Here is a 21,658-nt window from a genome sequence, read left to right on the forward strand (position 1 = left end):
AGCGACACTAGTGGTGCAGGGCACCGAATATCGAGACTTTACATTACTGGTCATGCCTCAACTGTGTGCCCCTGTGCTATTGGGGCTCGACTTCCAGAGCCACCTGAAAAGCGTGACAATGGAGTATGATGGGCCCCTCCCACCAATCACTGTCAGAAATCCCCAGTTCTGTGGGAATTCGTCACATCCCCCGCTACTGACCACACACACACACCGACCTGCACATCCCACCCAACACCATGCCAACAGCCGCGCTACAGACACCACTTGCGGCCTCTCCACCCTCAAGATCCCTCCCCCACCGCTGTTCGCCAACCTGACCCCCAGCTGTAAACCTGTGGCAACTAAAAGCAGGAGGTACAGCGCGGGGAACAGGGCCTTCATTAAGTCGGAGGTGCAGCGGCTGCTCAGGGGAAGGGATCATTGAGGCAAGCACAAGTCCTTGGAGGGCCCAGGTGGTCGTTGTTCGGACCGGGCAGAAAAATAGGATGGTCGTGGATTATAGCCAGACCATCAATAGGTTCATGCAGCTTGACGCGTACCCCTTACCCCGCATCGCGGATATGGTCAATCAGCTAGCTCAGTACAAGGTGTACTTAACCATAGACCTAAAATCCGCTTACCATCAGCTCCCCATCCGCCCGGAGGACTGCCCTTGCTCGGCCTTCGAGGTGGACGGCAGGCTTTATCACTTCCTGCGCGTCCCCTTTGGTGTCACGAATGGTTTATCTGTCTTCCAGAGGGAAATGGACCGGATGGTGGACCAGTGTCAACTGAAGGCCACGTTCCCATATCTGGATAACATCAACATCTGCGGTCACGACCGGCAGGATCACAACACCAACCTCCAAAAAATTTTCCAAGCGGCCAAAGATTTTAACCTTACCTATAACAGGGACAAGTGTGTGTTCGGAACCACCCGTCTTGCTATCCTTGGGTGTGTTGTGGAGAACGGAGTCATTGGCTCTGACCCTGACCGTATGCACCCCCTGTTGGAACTCCCTCTTCCCAACATGCTCAGAGCCCTCAAACGGTGCCTGGGCTGCTTTTCCTATTACGTCCAATGGGTCCCTCACTATGCAGACAAGGCCCGCCCCCTGGTCAAGTCCACCGCATTTCCCCTCTCAGCCAAGGCCCGTGTGGCCTTCAGCCACATTAAAGGGGACATTGCCAAAGCAGCAATGCATGCAGTGGACGAGACCATTCCCTTCCAAGTGGAATGTGACGCCTCCGACTTCGCGCTGGCTGCTACCCTCAACCAGGCGGGCAGACCGGTGGCGTTCTTCTCCTGTACCCTCACGGCCCTGAAATTCAGCACTCCGCGGTGGAGAAAGAAGCCCAGGCCATAGTGGAAGCTATTAGGCACTGGAGACACCATCTCGCCGGCAAAAAGTTCACCCTGCTGACAGTGGCAACCGACAGCGGGGCAAAATCAAAAATGATAAAATTTTGAGGTGGAGAATGAACCCTCCACCTACAACTATGACATCATGTACAGGCCTGGGAAGCTCAATGAGCCCTCCGATGCCCTGTCCTGGGGAATGTGTGCCAGCGCGCAGATCGACCGGCTATACACCCTCCATGCAGATCTTTGCCACCTGGGGGTCACCTGGCTTTTCCACTTCGTGAAAGCCTGGAACCTGTCTTACTCCCTTGAGGAGATCAGGACGATGACCAGGGATTGCCAAGTCTACGCAGAGTGCAAACCGCACTTCTACCGACCCGAAAAGGCACAACTAATCAAGGCCACCCACCCCTTTGAGCAACTGAGTGTCGATTTTAAGGGCCCCCTTCCCTCCACCGACCGCAATGTGTACTTTCTTAACGTAATCGATGAATACTCGTGGTTCCCCTTTGCCTTCCCCTCCCCCGATACCACTGCCACGTCCGTCATAAAAGCCCTGCGCCAGCTCTTCACTCTGTTCGGATATCCCTGCTATATCCACAGTGACAGAGGGTCCTCGTTTATGAGTGACGAGCTGCACCAATATCTGCTGGCTAGGGGTATTGCAAGTAGTAAGACCACGAGCTATAATCCCCAGGGGAATGGACAGGTGGAGAGGGAGAATGCCACAGTGTGGAAGGCCACACTCTTAGCCCTTAGGTCAAAGGGACTGCCGGTCTCTCGCTGGCAGGAGGTTCTCCCCGAGGCACTCCACTCTATCCGCTCCCTGTTATGTACGTCCACCAATGCCACCCCTCATGAGCGACTCTTTTCTTTTCCCAGGAAGTCGACCACCGGGACCACCCTACTGGCTTGGCTGACGTCCCCGGGGCCAGTGCTGCTCCGGAAACATGCGAGGAGCAATAAATACTCCCTGATGGTAGAGAGGGTTCACCTACTTCATGCAAACCCCCAGTATGCCTACGTGGTCTTACCTGATGGGCGGGAGGACACGGTCTCCATCCACGACCTGGCGCCCACAGGAGCACCAGACCCCTACCCTGAACACTCCATGGTGACTATGAACCCCGTACCCACCGATGTATATACCCACAAGACACCGCGCATTCCAAGCCCTACACAGACACCACACGACACTCCCATACCGGGCACAACGCACACGCAGGAGGGATTACCGACGCCTAACGTGCTGGCACCTCAAGTCAAGCCAGAGCCAGCACAACCACTGTCACTGGTGCAATCACCACCGATGCTACATAGATCGCAGCGCTGGACTCGACCACCTGATAGGCTTGACCTGTAAATGTACTTGTCTTAAATATTGTCAGTCACTTCACCCCGCGGGACTCTCTTTTTAAAAAGGAGGGGTGAATGTGGTAAACCATGTAAACCTGTCTGGACACGCCCCTCTGCTGACTGCTCCTGTGGCTCCTCCCACAGACCCCTGGATAAAGGTGATTGTGTCTCTGCTCCTCCCACAGTCCAGGGCAATCATCCGGCATGGACCTGCTCCGTTTTACTGCTAATAAAAGCCTTTCAGTATTTACTCTACTTCCAGTCTTTTGGAGTTATTGATAGTGCATCACTTACCAACTTAATTGAGTTTTTGACAAGGTGAATAGAGAGATTGATGAGGGTGGGGTAGTGGATGTTTTCTACATGAATTTTAGTAAGGCATTTGACAAAGTCCCTCATTGGAGGCTAATCCAAAAGATTAAGATGCATGGGGTCCATGGTTTGGATTCAGAACTGGTTTGTGCATAGAAGACAGAGGGTAAGTGGTTGAAGGGACTTATTCAAGTTGGAGGTTCAAAGTTCAATTATCAGATTACATACATATCACCATGTACAACTCTGAGATTCTTCTTCTGTGGGCATACTTAGCAAACCTATAGAACAGTAAGTGTAAACAAGATCTGTAATGTAAATATCAGGAACTGTGAACAAACTGTACAAATGCAGATAATCAATAAATAGCAATAAATAACAAGCATGAAATAACAAGATAAAAGAGTTCTCAGATTAGTGTAGTTATCCCCTTTTGTTCAAGAGCCTGATGGCTGAGGGGTAGTAACTGTTCATGAACCTGATGGTGCGAGTCCTGAGGCACCTGTGCCTTCTACCTGATGGCCACAGTGAGAAAAGAGCATGGCCTGAGTGGTGAGGGGCTTTGATGATGGATACTGCTTTTCTACAGCACCATTTCCTGTAGATGTGCTCAATGGTTGGGAGGGTTTTACCCAAGACATACTGGACTGAATCCACTATGTTCTGTAGGATTTTCAGCTCAAAGGCATTGATGTTTCATTCGAGTCTATAATGCAGCTAGTCAGCACACTTTACACCACACATCTATAGACTGCCAAAATTTTTGATGACGTGCCAAATCTCCACAGACTCCTGAGGAAGTAGAGGCACTGTTGTGCTTTCTCCCAATTATATTTATATGATGGATCCAGGACAGGTCCTCTGAGATAGTGACACCCAGGAATTTAAAGTCACTGACCCTCTCCATTTCAGATTCTCTGATGATTACTGATTCATGGACCTCTGGTTTCCCACTCCTGAAGTCTACAATTAGTTCCTTGGTCTTGCTGGCATTCAGTGAGAGATTGCTGTTATTACACCACTCAGCCAAATTTTCAATCTCCTCTGTAATTGGTAGAGTTCTGCAGGGATCTGCACTGGGACCTCTGCTGTTTGTGATGTCTATAAAGGACCTGGATGAAAATGTAGATGGATGGGTTAGTAAGTTTGCAAATGATACCAAGATTGGTGGAGCTGTGGATAATGTAGAAGACTGGCAAAGAATACAGCGTAATATAGACCAGTTGCAGATATGGGCTGAAAAATGGCAGATGGTGTGTAACCCAGATAAATGTGAGGTGTTGCACCTCGGTAGGGAAAATGCAAGGAAACTGTACATTGTTAAGGGCAAGATCCTTAACAGTGTTGCTGAGCAGAGAGATCTCGGGATCCAAGTTCATAGTTCCTTGAAAGTGGCTATACAGTTGATAAAATGGTTAAGAAGGCTTATGGAATGCCTGTTTTTATTAGTTAAGGCATTGTTCAAAAGTGAAGAAGTTATATTGTAACTTTATAAAACTCTGGCTAGGCCACCTCTGGAGAATTCCATACAGTTCAGGTCACCTCACTACAGGAAGGATGTTGAAACTTTGGAGAGGGCGCTGAAGAGGTTTACCAGGATGCTGCCTGGTTTAGAGAGCATGTGCAATTATGAGAGGCTGGATAAACTTGGGTTGTTTTCTTGTAGCATTGGGGAATGAGGAGAGATCTGACAGAGGTATCCAAGCTTATAAGAAGTATAGATAGAGTGGACAGAGAGTACCTGTTTCCCAGGGTTGAAATATTGAATACCAGAGGGCATGCATTGAAAGTGAGAGGGAGTAGTTCAAGGGGGATGTGAGGGGTAAGTTTTTTACTCAAAAGGTGGTGGATGCCTAGAATGCACTGCCTGGTATGGTGGTAGAATCAAATACATTAGAGGCTTTTAAGAGACATATGGATAGACACATGGATATAAGGAAGATAGAGGGATATGGATGTGGTGTAGGTAGGAAGTATTAGTGTTTAGGCATTTTTGATTTGCTTCTTAGCTGGTTTGGCACAATATTGTGGGTCAAATGGCCTGTTCCTTTGCTGTACTGTTCTATGTTCTATGTCCTAACTCTGAGGGATCATTGGGTAAATCTTTAAGCAATTACTGATGTCAAAAACGACAGCTAAAATGTGTAAATCCAGAAGTTACTGTTTAAGATAGCCTGCTCCTCCATAGGGTAAGTTGTTGTAGAGTTGGTCCAGAACTCACTGTAATGGCTTGAATGTGAGATATTCACATGCTAACACTATCCAAAAATGGCAGAAAGAGTGAGGTCTGAATCAAGTTGGAGTAAATAGAATGACATTCAGCTTGATGATACGAAAAGTCCTCTTATAGTTTCAGAATTGTGCATTTCTGACATTTGAATAAAGGGCTTAGCTTTAGATAAGCAAATGAATGGAAGAAAAATGGAGGGATATGCGGGGAGGAAGTGTTAGTTTGATCTTGGAGGAGGTTAAAAGGTCAGCACAATATTGTGGACTGAAGAGCCTGTACTATGCTATACTGTTCAGTGTTCTATGTTCTAATTCTTTCTCAAAGAAAATGTGTGCTTCTCTTTCTCAGAACAGTTTGCTTCAGAATGATTCAGCTCCTTTTACATCCACAATACATCTTTCCCAATAATGTATAATTTAGCTTTAGATATGGTAGACAACTTTTGAAGTATAAGCAACTGCAAAGGTTTAGCTTCTAATGAATGAAGAGCACAAAATTGCCTCCCCATTTTGTTTATTTTATTTAAGGCCTAATCACATATTAGAATGCCTGTGTCCATTTTCAGACATTAATAGGTTTATGTTTCCATGAGTTTTTAATGCCAGAATAAATTATATTTACTGCTGAATAACCTCTGTGTTGAAAGAAGAAATATCTTAAGATTTTTTAAAGTTTACTTAGTCTCTCATTTATCCTTGAAACATTGGAAGAGCAAAAATGTCTTCATCTTCATTACTGGGAAAACCAAAGCCACTATTTTTGGTCTCTACCATAAACTTCATCGCTTAGCTAGATACTTGATAGCTTTTCAGGCAACTGATTGTGAACCAGACGTTTCATGACTGTAATGTGTTATTTGACCCCATGACGAGTTTCAGAGCACTTGTTCACACCAGTGTTCAGTCTATCAATTTTCACTATTCAGTATTGTCATCCTTTTCTCCCGCTTCTATTGCCAATCTCATCTATGCCTTTGTTATATCTGCACTCAATTATTCTATACGCTTTCGGCTAGCTTTCTTTATTAAACTCTCCATGGTACAATTTCAAAGAGTAGAAGAATTATTTCTCGCGCTGAATGTTTTTGGAACATAAAATCTGATTATCTTCTAGTTAAATAAGAGACAGAAAATTTAAAAACTGTTTGTTGGAAGTTACTTTGTGAAAGACTGGCTGCCATTTTTTCCATATTACATTGGTAAATGCACTTCAAAATGCACTGAAGAGGTTGTAAAGAACTTGGGAATGCCCTAGCTTGTATACTGAGGAACATTATTACAAAAGATTTTCCATTAAAATTGAGGTCCATGAAAATTATGTAGTTTGTATTCCCTAGGTTGCATCTTGTCCCATTCACTCATCAACCTTGTAGCTATTTACGAATCTGAAATATTTTACAGCAACAAACAGAGGATATCCATTTCTAGAAGTTGAATACAAAATTAATCCTTCTTGGTTACACATTGTTTGTTTCTTACTAACTGTTAAACAGTTGCATTCAAAGCTGAAGGACACATTGCTGAGATGTTTAGTGTAACTGATTAATCAGAAAAGTCATGTGTTGGACTATTTGTACATAATATTGAAAGATATCCCTGCTATTTTATAAGTTTCTGATTTAATTATAAGAAATTCACTTATAAATTAATTACATTTGGCAATAGAGACAAGCATACACTTTAATGGTTGTAGGCTAAGGAATGGGCTTAACCAGGCAGACTATTTACATTCAAAATGCTATAAGAACTCAGTAGGTCAGGCAGCGTCTATGAAAAAGAATAAACTGTTGACATTTCAGGCCAAGACCCTTCAGCAGGACTGGAAAGAAAGGAAGACGAAGTCCGACTAAGAGATGGGGGGAGAGGAAGAAGAAGTACAAGGTACTTCTTCCTCCCTTCCCTCCACCATCATAGTCCCTTGATCTTAACATACCTGTAGAAGCCCTTAGGATTCTCCTTCACCTTGTCTGCTAGAGGAACACTGAAACTCCCGTGAAGTGTTGCCTCTTATTACACACACAGACTTGTGACTCACCTCTTCTCTCACTCCCAATCTCTGATTGGCTGCTGTTCAAACACCTGATTATTCAAACATTTCAAGGTACAGGAGTAAAATTTTAGGTACCAACAAAATATTAGCAGGTTGTTGTCTGCTTGATTAATCCAAAGGAATTTTTGGCCTAATGAAATTATAGTGGCTATGCAGCATATATCAAAGACAATAAGAGGCACAGATATAATAAACTGATTAATAAATTTGTAATTTTAGTTGAAGTTTCTTCATTATCATCTCTTCCAAATGAGTTGCCTGTGTCTCATTATGGGGTGGTTCCCTAATGTTTTTTTGAGAGGTGCCCACAAAGCACTTAAAGCAAAGGTCTTGTCCAGGTTATTTGCATTTGATTTGTCTGTGTTGAAATGTGATAGGTGCCTTAGGGCTTTTGCTGACCTTAAACATGTGGTGCAGGAAACTGTCTCCTTTTAATTAGGCAATGAGCTACAGATATGTTCATATCAGGAAGCAGCGAGTACTTCAGAGTTAGGCCATATGCCGCAGATCTAAAGTAGGTTTCTGGAGGGTGAATGTTGTCAGATTCAGATCAATAACAATGCCTGTAGACTTTGGGTAGCTATTCTACTTCTCTCCTTAGAAAGGTTTCACAACCAACTGTTGTTGTCTGGCACTCCAAAGGCTTGGCCTAAGAGTCCAGCTCGGATTTCGAAGCCTGGGATCTCAGGGCTCTGGAGATGGGTGGCTCACGGGTTGGTGTCATGACAGGAAGTTGGAATATTGGCAGTTGTGTGCCCAGTTTTCTGGGTACAGAGCTCAAGAAGAACAACATGGTGGACTTTTAACATAGTAAACCAGCGAATTGTTTGTTATGTCTCCCTGGTCGCTGAGAAAATGGAGACACCTCTTTCTCCCTTATTAGGGAGCGAAAGAACCTGTGGTATGTCGAATACTGAGTAAAAATGGGAAATCTTGGGGTAACTGTAAGTCTGTGTCTTTACCGTTGCTTTGCTCATGCCTGGGTGTTCAGTGGCAGTGCCAAAGCTTTTTTTTGCCGGGGGAGGGGGGAATTGTTGCTCGCTGCCGCTTCTGCGCGGGAGGAGGGAGCTGGGGGGATGGTATTTGGGTTCCTGACATTTAACTGTCATTCATTCTTTGGGGTCACTCCTCTGTTTTTGTGGATGTTTGCAAAGAAAAAGCATTTCAGGATGTATATTGTATACATTTCTCTGACATTAAATGTACCTTTGAACCTTTGAAATAGTAATGCTGATCAACACCTCTGCTCACTAACTCCACCACTTATTTTGTCATTTTCTGTCAATTATCTTATATACATGCTAGTGTCACTTCATGAACATACAATCAATCTATGTTAATAAGCCATCGTATGCATTTATATATTTTTTATTATTGCGTTCTTTAGCTTTTGTGGGGTTTGTGATTGGATCCGGAGTAACAACTATTTCATTCTCCTTTACACTTGTGTGCAGGAAGCGATATTAAACAGTTGTGAATCTTTTCAATAATTTTCTCTGTGGTACCTTGCATGGTTAGCCACTCCAGAATCTGCTGAGGATTTCTATAACATTTTCTTTTCAATTATTTGACGTGGAACTTTGTCAGAAGATTAGTGCAAAGTCTGTTTAGTGCAATCTAAATCCATGTTTTTCATTAAACAATTGCTTTGAAGTTTCTCTCGATACAGTTCATTTGAATGAACACCTTATGTTGCAAGATCTGGACAACTTTCAGCTGTGGGTTTTTAAGTTGGAAGGAATCTTCACTTCACACGAAGTTCGGGGAGTGATCCTCTCAATCAAGAGAAAGAGTCCAATTACTTTCCCTTGCTGGCAATATCATTGCCTGTACACAAACATTAACATCCTGGAGGGAGTACCGTGGATTAGAAGTTCAACTGAACGAGCTATATAAATATTGTGGTTACAAGAGTAGGTCAGAGGCTGAATACTCTGTTGTGAGTCACTCACTCTCACTAATATTTATTTATTTAGTGTTACAGCACAGAATAAGCTTTTCTGGCCCTCTGAGCCATGCTGCCCCAGCAACCCCACAGCTCCAATTAGCCCTAACCTAATTACAGGGCAATTTACAATGACCAGTTAACCTATCCAGTACATCTTTGGAGTGTGGGGGTAAAGCAGAGCACTGGGGAAAACCCACGCATTCCATGGGAAGGATGTTCAGAGTCTCCTTACTGAGCAGCGCTGGAATTAAACTCTGAATCCTGGAACGCCCCGAGCTGTAATAGTGTTGCACTAACCACTACGCTAACAATGATTTCCATCATTTCAAGACATAAAGAAGATGTGTAATACAATTTTCTTTACTTTGATTATTGTACCTCCAACAACAGTCTAGAGCTTGGTACATTCCAAGATAAAACAGGGACCTAATCCATAGTTTAAAACTTTCACCATTACAATCAATAGTGTGCAATGACTGCATTTTCAGACATCTAGAAATATCCTCCAGCAACTCAACAAGGCTTCTTTGGCAATGCTACCCCAACCAGTGACATTTATCACAAAGGACGAGTGCAGAGGAATGGATAATCTGAAATTCCCATTCAAGTCACACCACATATTCCTTGAAGACACAAAGCCTCCCTGTAAATGTGCTTTTTCCATGAGTAATTTAAAAATATATAGCGTTCAATCAAAGAAACAAATTTATTAAATTTTCAAATGTACTGGGCTACTTCAGGATGAGAACCATTTTGGAATTCAGCAAAAGAGCATCAAGGAAATGATAAAGAAAGGCAGGACCAGTCTACATGACTAGACCAGCAATAAATTCAAAAACCTATTGGCAGGAGGAATTTAACTTGGACAAGTGTAAAGTGATGCATTTTTGGGAAATAAAACCAGGACAGGACAGTAACTGGTAAGCCCCTGGAGAGTTGGTAGAACAGAAAGATAAGGGTACAGGTACATAGTCCTCTAGAAGTGACCTAGACAGGATAGTGAGGTATGATTGCTTTCAGGGTTTTGCTTCCAAAGCATGGAAGTCATGCTGCAACTGTACATCATTGGTGTGACCACACTGGGAGACTTGTGTGCAGATCTAGTCATCCCTCTATAGGAAAAATGACATTAAACTGGAAAGTGTGATGAAAAGGTTCACAAGGATGATGCCAGGATTGGAGGGTTTGAGTTATAAGGGAATGCTGGGATATATTCCCCTGGATTATAGGAGACTGAGTGATGACTTTATTGAGGTATAAAATATCATTGGAGGCATGAATACGGTGGATGGGCACGATCTTTTTCAGAGTTGTGAGTCTAAAACTTAAGATAAATCAGAATCAGGTTCATTATCATCGGCATGTGACATGAAATGTGTTAACTTAATAGCAGCAGTTCAATGCAAGGAGTTCAATGTTGGTAGATTTTTGGAACAAGCTATCAGAGGAAGGTGTAAAGGCAGATATAATTACATTACAATGTTTCCAAGACAATCAGACAGATATGTGTATAGAAAAGGTTTAGAATAATATGGGCTAAAACACAGGCAAAAAGGACTAGCTTAGACAGACATTTTGGCCAAGATGGATGGGCTTGGCTGTAGAGTCTGCTTCCATGTTGTGTAACTCTATGACTATAAGAGCTTATAAATGTACACAGAAAAATGACTACAAGGGCAAATGCAGGTTCCTTTGGCTCTTACCTTCCCAGTTTGTACATACTGTATATTGGAGCATAGTAAATGTAATTTTACAATTTAACAAAGGAGAAAAACTAGGGAATTTATGACCTTTTAGACTAATGTTAATGGTAGGGAAATGTTGGAATCTACAGTGAAAGATATAATACATTAGCATGAAAAGAATAAGAGGATTTAACATAATTCGCATGGATTTATGAAATGAAAAATAAACTGGTCTGCTGGAGCTTTAGGATGTGACTAATAGAAATGATAAGGGGAAACCAATTTTGATATTCAGAAGGTTCTTGACCAAGCTAGTCAACAAGGTTAAAACAAACTTTAGTATCAGATACCAAAAAATAATTTTTTAAGGAACATATTTTACTAAAATGCAACAGACTAACTTGGTGAATTTAAGGCAACTTAATAAAAACATTTTTCAAAAGGGCAATATCAAAGCTGAATTTTTTAGAAACTGTGAAAAGAAAGGATTTTGCAGGAAAAGGGATAGGATTTAGACAATATAGATAGGAATAAAGGGAAAAGTGAACTTTTTTAGCAACACACAAAATGCTGGACAAACTCAGCAAGTTAGACAGCATCTATGGAGGGGAATAAACAGTTGTCGTTACCTGCTAAGACCTTCATCAGAACATCTTTAATGCATGTTGCTTAAGTTGGAGTGTGAATCTTTTAATGAGGTGTTAAAATTAAGTACCTCTAAAGAGGTGCTAAAGATCCCCTGGAATTATTCCAGAGACTTGGACTTTTAGATGACAGTTCTTCTCAACCAACATCATTAAAAATAGACCAATTAGTCTCAATAATGTAGCTGTTTACCAGAAATCTTGTTATACTCATTACAAAGGTGAGAATGCAAATATGTAGATGAAAGAAATGCAGTGAAAGTTAGTATAGTGAAGTATAGAATGGTGTTAGTGGAGGATAATATAACTTGAAATGGAAATAAAAGTTGTGATGTTGCCAAGAAAAAAGCATCTTAGATCAAGCCCTATTTAATGTTTTGAGGAACACAAAGAATTTTGTAATTGGGTACATTTGATAGGAAAGCAGGTAGGGTCTGCACATAAATGAAGAAACAAGAGAAAGAAAAGTTAAAAAGTGACATGAAAAAACTTGTAAGGAGGCTCATCTGCAGAGTTAAAAAGGATTAAATAGTCCACTGATCTTCCAAGGCTATGCTTCCAACTTCTTTGTACTTATCATATACTTTGAACCATTTACCATCTCACCTTCAGCAAGTCGGTATAAACAGCTTTTCATGCTGGCCATGCTATGAAAAATTACATCACAATAGTATGATGCAGTTAAAGCTTGCTACAAACTACAAAACAAACTCACTTGATGGTTGTAAATCAAACTGTATGCTGGTCCTGGTGGAGGAATGGAAATCAACGTATCTGCACTTAACAGGAGGACTAAATTTACAGATTGAGTCTGTAGTAAAGAAGGCAAATGCAATGTTAGCATTTATTTCAAGGGGAGTAGAATATAAAAGCGAGGAGATAATGCTGAGCCTTTATAAGACAATAGTCAGGCCACAATTAGAGAATTGTCAACAGTTTTGAGCCCCTTATCTCAGAAAGGATGTGTTGTTATTGGGAAGAGTTCAGAGGAGGTTCACAAGGTTGATTCTGGGAATGAAGGGACTATGAGAAGCATTTGGCAGCTTTGGGCCTGTATTCACTGGAATTGAGAAGAATGCGGGAGGGGGGATCTCATTGAAACCTATTGAATGTTGAAAGGACTGGATAGGGTGGATGTGGAGAGGATGTTTTCCTATAGTGGGAGTACCAAAACACTAGAGAGAACAGCCTTAAAACTGAGGGGTGACCCTTTAGAACTGAAAAGGAGGATTTCTTTTAGCTATAGACTGCAGTGGAGGCCAAGTCCATGTATATACTTAAGGCGGAAGTTGATCATTTCCCGATCGGTTAGGGCATCAAAGGATATGGCGAGAAGACAAGTGTAAGGGGTTGAGTGGGATCCAGGATCAGCCAGGATGGAATGACGGAGCAGACTCGATGGTCTACTTCTGCACCTGTGTCTTATGGACAGGATTTCGCAGATGGCTAAGGCAGACATCTCTGGTTATTTGAACTTCTACCCCACCTGGAATTTGGAAATATAGAAAGAAAAATAGACAGTATTTGTTGTTAATCATAAAATGCAAGGAAATTGTGGTAGTTTGCATAACATATGACATAGGAGAGGAATTAAACCATTTGGTCCGTAGAGTCTGCTTCACCATTCCGTCATGGTTGGTTTATTATCCCTCTCAACCACATTCTCCAGCCTTCTTCATGTAACTTTTGAAATCCTGACTGATCAGAAACCTATCAATCACCACGTTAAATATACTCAATGACTTGGGCTCCTCAACTGTCCGTGGCAATAAGTTCCACAGATTCACTACCCTGTGGCTGAAGAATTTTTTTTTTCTCATTTCTATTCTAAATGGACAGCCCTTTATTCTGAGGTTGTGCCTTCTGGTCACAGACTCCCTCAGTAAAGGCAACATCATCTCCACATCCACTCTATCTTGGCTTTTCAATATTCGCTAGGTCGTAATGAGATCCCCTGTCATGCTTCTAAACTATAACGAGTACAATCCCTGAGCATCAAATGTTCCTTATATGTTAATGCTTTCATTCCAGGAGTCTTTCTTGTGAACCTTCTTTGGATCCTGTCCAATGCCAGTATGATCCTTTTTAGATAAGAGGCCCAAAACTGATCATAATACTCTTAAGTGTGGTCTGACCAATGGCATATAAAGTCTAGGCATTACATCGTTGCTTTTATATTCTTGTCCTCTCAAAATTAATGCTAACATTCTGTTTGACTTTTTTACCATTGACTCAATCTGCAATTAATCTTTAGGGAATCTTGCACTTAGACTCCCAAGTCACTTTGCACCTCTGGTTTCTGAATTTGCTCTCCATTTAGAAAATAATCTACATCTTCATTCCTTCTACCAAAGTGCATGACCATACTCTTCCATACACTGTATTCCACCTGCTGACTCTCTGCTTCTGCAACACTACCTGCCTCTCCATTATTATTGTATCGTTCACAAACTTGGCCACAAAGCCATCAATCCCATCATCCAAATCATTGACTTATAATGTGAAAAGAAACAGACCCAACAGGGATCCCCATAGGATTCCATTAGTCTCCATCAGTCAATCAGAAAAACTCCCCTTTATTCCCACTTTTTGCCTCCTACCAGTTGGCCAATCTTCCATCCAATGCTAGTATCTTTCCTGTAATATCATGGGTTCTTAGCTTGTATGACACGTGCGACATCTTGTCAAAGGCCTTCTGAAAACCCAAGAAAGCAGCATCCTCTTCTAAAATCTACACTCATCTCTCATTTACATCGTGGAGGGTAAGTGCTCAACAGCTGGGTAATGATGGAATAAAAGAACTTGCAATTCATGGTGTAATTGCAGGCGAAGCATAAGTTTTATAATAGTAATTCTGGGATTTTAGGGAAATATTGCCATGTTTTAGTCTGGAGCAAGTACATCTTGGGGGTCAAGAACAAATATTAATATTCTTTTTTGAACAATACATCTCACGATGCTCTGAACACATCATCAGTGATGTAACCTGGGGTCATTGGGTGTTTTGGGTCTTTCAACATCAGACACCCTCACCCAGGTGACCCAGCCGTGGTTGATCAAGTCACGGCTTGTGTTCAGGTAGCATGTGCTGCAGATCCCCTTGGACTTGCTCTCTTCATCCAGAACCATCTTGAGGCTTCCTATGCTACTTAAGTGATGCTGCCAATGGCTCTCTGCCTCCTTTTACTAACAATGCCCAATGTGCTGAGGGCTTCAGCGAAGAGACTGTTCAGCAAACCCCCGGCAGCCCACTTCAATGGGCATGTACTTGGCCTTCCATCCCTGCATCCGATAGTTTCCAAGCAGTACCTCATACCTGGCAAGCTTCCTCTCATGGGCCCCCTCCCACAGCACTGTCAGCTCCAGCAGGGTGATGTGTTATCCTGTCTCTGAGACCAGGAGGAGGTCTGGTCTCAAGGAGGTCTGTGGGAACTTCAGTTGTTTCTCCAGGTCAGTCATGAGCTGTCAGTCGTGAGTGGGTGCCAGATTCCTGTGGGTGGCTTTACTTCTGCTTACTCTCTGGCTCTCACAAAGGTGATGATTTGATTGCAGGGTTGGGCTCGTTTGCTGTTACTGATACATAAGAAGAATGCTTCCGTGAGGGTCTTAAATACCTGGTCACGTCTCCAGCTGTATCGGCCCTCTCCAAGAGCTTTCGGGCAGCAGCCCAGGATGTGCTCCAAGATTCCTCTCCTGGAACGTAACAGACCGCCTGGGGCATCAACCTTCCCGCAGCTATGCAGGTTGGATGGGCTGGGCAAGATGTCATACACCACCTGAACAGGGAATTTGATTGGATGTGGCTCCGCTCACCAGAGATCAGTCCGTGTCACTCTCCTTCCCATGGCCTGCTGCCACCTGGCCGAAGCTACCTGCTGCTTCATGCCCGCTGCTTTGGCGGATCTCTCTTCATTCAAGGCTGCTCGCACATCCTCATGGATGAGGTTGTGCTTTTCTCTCCCCTTAGCAGTGTCATACCCGGGGTCTGGGACACTTCCCAGGCCAGCTCTTCCTTGAGTCACCGTTCCTACCAGGACATTGTGGTAGAGCCAAGACTCTGCCTGCTGCATGACTTCCTTCCTCTGCTCTCCACTTTATCCTGGTCTTCACAAAGACCTCTGCCTGGGCCACCTTCGGGTCGCTGGACTCCCTGTACTGCAACAACTCTCTAGTTCTTGTCACCTTAAACTCTTCCTCCAAGGATTTCAAGGGCAGTCACAGCTTAGTCTCTTTCCGTAGAGGGCAATGCTGCTGAGGGTCTTGGCAATCCCAGCCACCTCTGGAGAAAGCTGCTAACCTTTCTCCCTAGGTTCTTGAGAGTGGAAATTGGAACTTCATATATCAGCAGTGGCCAAGGGATTCTCGGTAGGATGCTGTGCTATTATATCCACGTCTTGAACTTGCTAGGTAGTTCTCACCAGTCGACTGTTTTCAACCAGCCCTGCAACACCTAACAGTTTGACTGGATTAATACTGTGTCCTTCAGGCCGCTGTCAAACACCTTGCCAAGACTCTTGACTGGCTTTTCAGAGATAATTGGAATGAGTGTTCCTGCAACGTTGAAACAGAATCTGTTAATTACTCTGCCCTTCCTCAACACTAATGATCTTGATTTCTTGATTTTGTGGACTTGAAACTCATCCTTGCCCAGCTGATGAGCGTTTCCAGTCCTTGAGGAATCCACCTAGTTCCAACCAACGCCTCTGTAGTGACTGTCAGATCATGCATGAATGCTGTAATTGATGGTTGCCGTAAATCAGACTTGGAGCATGGACCGCAGCACTCTGCAATCATATTTGCTGCAAGGGGAAAGAGGGTCGCAGGGATGGTTCAGTCCATGATGATCCCAATCTTCTGCATGTGTCACTCCAATGTAGCTTGGCTTGATGAGACTCTCATTCTGAAGTGGTTGTAATCATCCAGGATGAGGTCTGCCACTTTGCCTGGAACTTGATGCTTGTCTGCACCAGCTTGTGTGGGATTGATCTATAGGCAATGCCCAGGTCAAGCTAAGAACCATCAGATTTCCTCTGTTCTCCCGTGCCTCTTGAATGAGCTCGGTCACCACACCTGTGTGCTCCAAAATCCCAGACGCTCCTGGAATATCTCCTTTCTGCACAGAATCATCAATTAAATCCTTTGATGTAAATATAAACTGCAAAATAGGGGCATCAAAGTGAACAGTCAAATCAGTCAGCGTGACCATTAATCTTTCCAGAATATGGACAAGTGGGTGTGGTCAAATTTTATTCACTTTATTTCCATGTGACAGTAATCCCTTTTCCTTCATCCATGTATTTAATTCTCATCTTGAATGTTGTAATCATTTTTTGCCGCAACGTCCTAGATGTGAATTAAAAATTATAGTTTTCTTTGTGTTAAGAAAATTCTCCTGTTCTCCACTATAAATCACTTAAATTCAGGCATGGATTTTTCTGCAGCAATGTACGTTATATATTTCATGATCCAGTGCATTACTGATACCAAATGTTGTCTTTTTAATGAGGAAATGCCAGAGCAAGCACATCAGCACATCCAAACCACCAGAATCAACAGCCACTCAAGGTCTTGGATTGTCAAATGTTTCCTTTGCATACTCAATATGTGATTGTGGAAAAGCCATGTACAGGTCTGGCTTTAAAATAAAACACACAGAACTTAAATCAAAATGAACAGCTCATTTTATCTCCTTTGTTTGTTACTGTCCACATGAAACATAGAGGTTCATGGTTGTTGGATACAAATAGATAAAAATATTGTAAGTATCTTTGAGGGTGAACATTTGATCTGAAGGATTTAGTTTTCTAAATTTGCATTTTCAATCCTAATGATTTACGGCAATGTAAGTATACAGACAGTTCAGCTGTAACACACCATCATTGGAAACTCTTTCCATTAATTTACTCAGAGAACAACAGCTGAATAAAATCTAAATCCAACACTGAGCACTCATGGGTGATTAATCTACTCTTTTATAATGCAGACACTACAAGTTGTTGCTGTTTCTGAGTTTACCTACATACCAAATTGGTTTTTCTAATTTACAAACTTCTGAATTAGTTCCACAAGAACCCTCTCTCAGTCAATGAATCATAGCTGCCAGGTCATCAGTGGCATTAATTTTCATTTGAAATGATAGCAACATGTAAAATGATGGAAGAGTTATTAAAAAAATACTCATTGCCTTGATTTTATCAGGGTGGAGCCATGATGATTACCTTCAAACTATTTATGAAGCCATGCAGAAGTTCTTGTAAAAAGAGGTGTTACTTACTCCAGAATTTTTTTTTTGGTATTGTTTAAAGATCCCTCTCATATAGACAGTGAGAAGACTGCAGAAAATTCTTGGAGTTAAATTTATTGTGAATTCTAAACCACTGCACCACTAAAAGTAATTCGCTTTAGTCGATCCTGTTCCATTCTTTAATGTTTTTGTCAAGTTGTCCTTTTTACCTTATGTAAAGATAAACATAAAAGTCCAAATCTTGCTTTACTGTACTATTTCATACCAGGAAAGATTTTTTATTAACCTATGCTTTAACCCTAGCTAAAACCCAACATCTTTGCAAATAAGGGTGCAGCAGAGGAAAATTGATTATAAAATAATTAATCCTCATCAGATTATATTGAACAAGGGCAGACAAATGATGTTCAACACTTGAAGTAATTATGTATCTGGATTCACAAACAAGAGAAAATCTGCAGATGCTGGAAATCTGAGCAACACACACAAAGTGCTGGAGGAATGCAGCAGGCCAGGTAGCATCAATGGGAAAGAGTACAGACGGTGCTTCCACTGTACTTTTTTCCATAGATGCTGCCTGGTCCACTGAGTTCCTCCAGAATTTTGTGTGTGTTGCTATGTATCTGGATTATAACATTTTGGCTGTAAGGTTAGACTAAAAATATTGGACTTTATCTTCCCCTGTAGAAAATAAGATTGAAGAGAAATTCTGACAGGCGTATAACATAGAGTAAATAAAGGGATGTTGCTTCATTAGTAGATGATTCAAGCACTGGAGAAAAGGGTTTAAGACTTTGGATAAAACATGAAAGGGAATGTGAGGAAAAGGTATTTAATCAGTGAATGCTTCTGATTTGGAATTTATTACCTGTAAAAGTGGTAGAAACTGTATCAAAGCCTTCAAACAAAAATTAGGTAGGTGCTTGACAGGTAAGAATTTGCATAGCTATTGAGAAAGTGTGGGGGAATTGGCCTGATAGGGTTGCTGTATTTGGAGATGGCATAATCTCAATTGCCTGAATGTCCTTTTTCAGTGCTGTAATAATTATGTGTGATTTAATAAAGCATCTGACTGTGTTTGATCACTTGGAGAGCTTATCCTTGGTTTTGTGATTTATTAAGCAAAGGCACCTATACTGTTATTATCCAGTATCTCTGTTAAAATCATTTCCAAATGCTTCAAGATAATTACTGTGCTTTATGAGTTGGTTCATCTTTGTATTAAGAATAACCATCAAAAACAAATTAAACACCATTATTCTTAGGAATAATCAAATAGAAATGTCTTTATTGTGCCTCAGTGGGGAAGGGCTTTGAAATATCCTCCTCAAATTTGCTTGGTCACAGAAATTCATCTCCATCTTGTGCTTACTCCACAATGGTTTAATTCCCAACAGGTCTCTGGCAGAACCAGTGTCAGTACCTCCAGCTGAACTTTGTCTTTTGTGTGTTTTCTCCTAGCCATCAGTCTGTGGTTTTGTAGTGCCATGTACTCCTGTCCCCACTCCTGCTCTACTCCGGCCCCTGTATTACTGAGTACTCTGCCTCTCACCTGTTTCTCATTATTGCCTGTTTTGCTGCCACTTCTGTCTCGTTGTGCTCCACCTATCATTTGCCTCTCTGCTTATTGCTCAGTGTATTTTAGTCCTGTTGGTTGCTGGATTGTACCAGTGAGTTTTCCTGAGTCTTTCCAGCATTAGTATCTGAACCTTGTCTATCTGAATATCGACTCTGCCTGTTTCCAGATTCTGGTTTTTGGAATTCTTGGTCTCTGCCTGAACTTTGATCCTAACTTTGTTGCCTCATTGGATTTGCTACTCAGTAAATATCACAGTGTGCACAGTACTTGATCTGTGATTGGGTCCCTGCTTCAATGTCCTGACAACCAGGCCAAAGAAGACCAGTGTCAAGTGAGGCTGTGTTATCGCTTCAACAGCTTTCTGTCTTTTTCACCACAATATTTCACATTGCAGGTGGTAGATGGAGTTCAATCCAGCTAAGTGAGGTGATGCATTTTGGAAGGACAAACCAGAAGGCTGAGTATAGGGTTAATGGTCAGTTACTTAAGAGTGTGGATGAACAAAGGGACCTTGGGGTTCAAATCCATACATCCCTCGAGGGTCGCTTTGCAGGTTGATAGGGTAGTTAAGAAGGCCTATGGGATGTTAGGCTTCATTAACAGGGGGACTGAGTTCAAGAGTAGAGAGGCCATGTTGTAACTCTACAAATCTCTGGTGAGACCGCACTTGGAGTATTGTGTTCAATTCTGGTCACTTCATTATAGGAAGGATGTGGAAGCTATGGAGAGGGTGCAGAGGAGATTTACCAGGATGTTGCCTGGTTTGGACAACAAGTCATATGAAGCAAGGTTAACAGAGCTGGGACTTTTCTCTTTGAAGCATAAAAGAATGAGAGGGGACTTGATAGAGGTCTACAAGATTGAGGGGCACAGGGTGGATAGCCAGTATCTGTTTCCCAGGGCACCAATAGCAAACACCAGAGGGCATATGTACAAAATTAAGGGAGGGAAGTTTAGGGGAGACATCAAGGGTAATTTTCTTTATACAGAGTTGTGAGTGCTTGGAATGACTTGCCAGGGATGGTGGTGGAGGCTAAAACATTAGGGGTATTTAAGAGCCTCTTGGACAGGCACATGGATGAAAGAAAGACTGGAGGGTTATGGAGTAGTGTGGGTTTAGTAATTTTTTTAAGGACTATATGGGTTGGCACAACATGGAGGGCTGAAGGGCCTGTACTGTGCTGTAATGTTCTATGGATCTCATTGAACCTACCAAATATGGAAAGACATGGTCAGAGTGGCTGTGGAGAGAATGTTTCTTCTAGTCTAGCACCAGAAACAATAGTCTTGGAATTAAAGGATGCCCTTTAGAACAAAGATAAGAAGGAATTTCTTTAGGTGGATGTGATGAATCTGTAGAATTCATTGTCACAAATGCCAATGAAGGCCAAGTCGCTGGGTCTATTTGAGGCAGAGGTTGATAGGTTCTTGATTAATTGGGGTGTCAAAGGTTATGGGGAGAAGGCAGGAGAATGGGGTTGAGAGGGGTAATAAGTCAACCATGATGGAATTGTGAAGCAGACTTGATGGGCCAGATGGCTTATTCCTGCTCCTATATTTCATGGTGTTATTACCTGTGAACAACTATAGCTAATCTTAAGAGCTAAAGGGAAATTGTTCAACATATGGCAACAACACACAAAAAATAAAATCACCCAAAGCTCAGTAGTTGATCTGCAGTATCTAAACAACTCTTTTGTCTGCAGCACAAGTGAATCTGCAAATGCTGGAAATAAATAAAAACACAAAATGCTGGCAGAACTCAGCAGGCCAGACAGCATCTATGGGAGGAGGTAGTGACGATGTTTCGGGCAGAAACCCTTCATCAGGAGTGAACTCGGCCTGAAACATCATCAGTACCTCCTCCCATAGACGCTGTCTGGCCTGCTGAGTTCTGCCAGCATTTTGTGTTTTTATCTTTTGTCTGCACATGTTTAAATACACAGCTACAGATATAAACACTGGAGGATAGACATTGTACTCAAAATCAATAACGCAAAGGTCCTTCAATAACCTGCCCCTGGTGTACTATATTTTCTCCAACAATTCAGGTGCATGGCAAGAAACTCAAAAAGATGGAATGCTTCCCATATCTACCTCACTGAAGGTAGATATTAGTGATGGAATTTACTACTGTCTTCAACATGCCAACAAGAAAGTGTATTTAAAATCTGACACAAATTTGTAATTCACAGAGCAACTGTGATCCCTGCATTTTTGTTTGCTTTTTATCTGGGAAAATAATTGGCTTATATTTTCCAATCAA

At 42.2% G+C, this 21,658-nt stretch overlaps 1 long non-coding RNA gene across 1 annotated transcript in view; it reads right to left on the reverse strand.

The window, feature by feature from the left end:
• The window catches only part of LOC140727814 (uncharacterized), a 32,291-nt gene extending 25,033 nt beyond the window's left edge, over positions 1-7,258 (reverse strand). The window contains exon 1 of the long non-coding RNA XR_012098940.1: positions 7,176-7,258. This is a non-coding gene — a long non-coding RNA (uncharacterized lncRNA). The remainder of the gene's footprint in view (positions 1-7,175) is intronic.
• Positions 7,259-21,658: the final 14,400 nt, after the last annotated feature.

The sequence above is a fragment of the Hemitrygon akajei genome, chromosome 5 (genome assembly GCF_048418815.1).
Source record: "Hemitrygon akajei chromosome 5, sHemAka1.3, whole genome shotgun sequence".
NCBI lineage: Eukaryota > Metazoa > Chordata > Chondrichthyes > Myliobatiformes > Dasyatidae > Hemitrygon > Hemitrygon akajei.